Below are 4,390 nucleotides of genomic sequence, written 5' to 3'. Positions count from 1 at the left end.
CGTGTGCGGTGCGCTAGGGTAAGAACAGCTGACGAACACGACCTAAGGTGGTGGTGTCGGTGTGGTACACGTGTGCCCGGTTCGACCAATCGCAGCGTTACGTTTCGAATCGGCGCATGCGCACCAGTCAATGTGTACACACACACGCAACATGTGCGCGAGTTTTGAGGTCAACAACTGCTGCCTACGTGCGACCTCGAACGTTGTGTCTCCGTCTATGCCCTTCCCTTCAAGAAAGCCTATCCAACATCCGGGGTCCACAACAACTGCGTACGTGCGACCTCGAACGTCGTCAGCCGCCTTAAATAAAAAAATTAATTGGGTATTTCTAAGAAAACGATTTATCTTTTTCAGTCGTCATTAATAATCTTTTTCGAAATGCAATTATAAAAGATTTATTACTGTGTTGCGTCGGTATCTATGCCTTTCCCTTCAAGAAAGCCAATCCAACATTCGGGACTAACAACTGCGTACGTGCGACCTCGAACGTCGTCAGCCGCCTTAAAAAAATTAGATATATCTTTTTTTAGTTGACATAAAAAATGATTTATCCATTTCAGTCGGCATTAATTTTTTTTTCGAAATGCAATTTTAAAATTAAATAAAATAATGACAGTATTAAAGATTTATCTTTTCGAAAAGCAATTACGTAAAATGATTTTTAATATTGATTGCTGTTATAAATATAAACACTTTCTCCACGCGCTTAACTTTTTGGGGTCAACAACAACTGTGTAGGTGCGACCACAATGTTTGTCGTCTTTTATAAATGTCTTAAGAAACCCTACCTCACAAAATTCATCATTTGTAATCTTGCTTTCAAAGCGTAAAGAGTAGTCTATCGATAGTGTGATTAAATATAAAAGTGTAATAAATCATTGTGTTGTGAAAAAAATTTTAATTCTTCACCTGCATTTTATCGTGATCATCGAGATAAAAAAATTAAAAAAAGGTAAGTTTAGTGGTTGTGAATGTAGAGATGAAAAAAATGATAACAATGGAGGAAAGGACAGAGATTGTATTATGCAACCTTAATCTCCATGGAAAAACAAGAACGTTAATTAATATAGATAGTAACAATGACCAATGATGATCAGTGGTGTGAGTCCGTCGAGAAAATCACAGAAACTCACGAAGTTTGTTCAAATCGGTAGTGGGTGGGTAGTGAACAAAGTAAATCGTCTAGATTTAAACATTGTTCGGTATCGCCCACTATACGGAGGAGCTAGTTCGTATATTGAATTACCACCACAGATTAAAAAGAAAAAAGCGGTCATCAACGTTAAAAATCTTTATGATAGAAAATGCTTCCTTTGGTCAGTTTTGGCTTACCTGATTGATCAACCCGGACGCAATTACCGTCAGTCAAGTTACGCTGAACACGAGAGGAAGCTGAACATGACCGGTATCGAGTACCCCGTAAAGGTGAAAGATATCGATCTGTTCGAGCGGCAAAACCGAGAAATCAGTATAAACGTGTATGGTTACGAACTGGGGAAAGATGAAAATGTTCGTCTATATCCAGTTCGTGTTACAGAGAATCGGAATCGTACACACATGATTCACCTGTTAATAGTAACAGGTGATGACCGAGACAGTTTTCACTATTCTCATAAATACTAAAAACGGATACAATGGACTATCACGACTACTGAGTGAACTGACAAATAGCAAATCCACCTGTCACTATTGTCCTTACTGTTTACATCGATTTAGTTCAACCAATGCTCTTGTTGCAAAACAAAACATGGAAAAACATTTGATCGAATGTAAGCGGCATGGACTACAACGGGTGAAGATGCCTGATCCTAATAACGAAAGGGAATGTATTATGCGATTCCGTGATTATTCATTCACTCTGAGCACCGTATACAATTTATGCTGATTTCGAGTCTTTTATAGTACCGATTGACACCGTCACCCCTGAACCGAATACCAGTTTCTCGAATAAGGTGGACCTCCTCCACCTTCCTTCGGGTTACTGTTATGTAATACTTGATGAAAAGGGGGAGATTTGTGTCGGACCTGTTTTGTATCGAGTGTTGGGGACAAGGTTGTGGAAAAAGGCTAGATGAGCTTCTGGAGCACAGCAATCGGTTATATAAAATTATGAACACAGAGAAACCGTTGGAAATGACACCAGAAAACACGTTAGCCTTTGATAAGGCCACAGAGTGCTTCTTGTGTCATGGACAGCTGATTGACGACCGCGTACTCCACCATTCGCATACGACTGATCATTATCCCGGTGCTTGTCATACCAATTATAACTTGAACTGCAAACGGACAGAGCACATCCCTGTATTTTTTCACAACTTTTGCGGTTACGAAGCCCATCACATCGTCCAGGCTCTTGGGAAATACAGGACGTCAAAAATTTGAGAATCGAGTGTATAGCAAACACATCCGATTTCAGTATAGCAAACACGATTTCAGTCGTTGAGAATCGGTCATTTACGGTTCTTGGACTCGTATCAGTTTTTATCATCATCTCTCGAAAAACTTGTCGGTAATCTTGGAAAAGACTGTACCGACATGGACAATGTATTCAAACGAACGACTACAGTTTACAATGACAGAAACAAACGAGACCTTCTCATACGAAAAAGGAATTACCCGTACGAATACATAACGGATGAACGGAAATTTGACGAAACCGCCTTACCACCCTTAGAAGCTTTCTTCAGCAATTTGTCCCGTGACACTATTTCTGATGAAGACTACAAACACGCCCAAAGAGTATGGGAGAACTTCAACTGTCGTACTTTAGGTGATTATCATGATCTCTACCTTCTTTGCGATGTCCTTCTTCTGTCTGATGTCTTTGAGAGTTTTCGTGATACATCAATGAATTTCTACGGTTTAGATCCATGTCACTTCTATTCGACCCCCCACTTTACTTGGAACGCTATGTTAAAATATACTAACCAAAGACTAGAACTTCTGACGGAAAAGATATGCACCTATTTATTGTAAAAGGTACACGAGAGGGAGACGCTATTTTTTCGAACAGATACGCCAAAGCCAAGAATTCCATGATTTCGGATGAATACAACACACGTCCCACAACCTGGATACAATATCTCGATTGCAACAACCTTTACGGAACCGCCATGGTGGAGCCCTTACCCTACGGAAGCTTTCGGTGGATGAGTGATGAGGAAATCGAAAACTTCGACATTAATTTCATTGAAGACGAGGGTGACAAGGGTTACATCTTGGAGGTCGATTTATTGTATCCGGTGCATCTGCACGACCTCCATAAAGACTACCCACTTGCACCTGAACGCAAAATCCCAATTAACGAAATTGTTTCACCCCACTGTAGGCCGCATAAGAGATGTCCAGTACCGAAACTATTAACAACACTTCTGGAAAAGCAACGTTACGTGTTGCACTACAAAAACCTCAAACTTTATACACGACTTGGATTGATTGTAAATAAAATCCATAGAGCTGTTGAGTTCTCTCAATCCCGATGGTTACAACCGTACATCGAATTCAACACCCAACGTAGGACGGAGGCTAGGAATAATTTTGAAAAAGATTACTTTAAACTTATGAACAATGCAGTGTACGGTAAACCCCTTGAGAATGTACGTAACCGAATTGACTTTAAACTTTTAACCGACGAACGAAAACTCGATAAGGTGATTGCTAAACCTAGGGCGAAAGCTTGGTACATTTATAACACATGTCGTAGGGGTTAGTCTGAAGAAAACCGAAATATTCCTTAATCGTCCGATATACATTGGGTTTTCGGTATTAGACATTAGCAAGATGATCATGTATCGATTTCATTATGATTATATTATCAATAGGTACGGTGGCAACATTAAGTTATTAATGACTGATACCGATAGTCTTATGTATGAAATTCATACGCAGGATGTCTATAATGATATGCTAGAAGATTTAGATAAATTCGATACTTCTGATTATCCTCCCAACCACCAGTGTTATAGTTCAGTGAACAAAAAGCAACTTTGTAAATTTAAAGACGAGATGAACGGTAAACCGATTCGTGAGTTTGTAGGGTTACGTGCAAAGATGTACAGTATTCTCGATTTCAATAGAAACGAGAAGACTGTGGCAAAAGGTGTCCCTAGGATACTATGAAACTAGGATATTATGAAAGATCTTCGACATGAACTGTACAAACAGTGCCTGATTGACAATGTCATCACAACTACTGATGCACTCCGTATAAGAAGTTACGATCAGCGAATATTTACCGTTAATCAATCAAAAACGGCGTTATCACCTTACGATGACAAAAGGTACATTTCACAACATACGACTGATACACTACCGTACGGACATTGTAGTTTGAAACGATCAGAGGATGATGATGATGAAAACCCTATACCGTCCAAAAGACCAAGCTTTA

General features: G+C 39.6%; 1 pseudogene; it reads left to right on the top strand.

Annotated features, from left to right (window-relative positions):
* The first annotated feature begins 1,089 nt into the window (after window positions 1–1,089).
* Window positions 1,090–4,119, top strand: LOC142317583 (uncharacterized; annotated as a pseudogene).
* Window positions 4,120–4,390: the final 271 nt, after the last annotated feature.

The sequence above is a fragment of the Lycorma delicatula genome, chromosome 1, assembly GCF_047948215.1.
Source record: "Lycorma delicatula isolate Av1 chromosome 1, ASM4794821v1, whole genome shotgun sequence".
NCBI classification, from domain to species: domain Eukaryota; kingdom Metazoa; phylum Arthropoda; class Insecta; order Hemiptera; family Fulgoridae; genus Lycorma; species Lycorma delicatula.
Note: the sequence above shows the minus strand (reverse complement) of the source record. Positions and strands in the feature narration are given on the sequence as shown.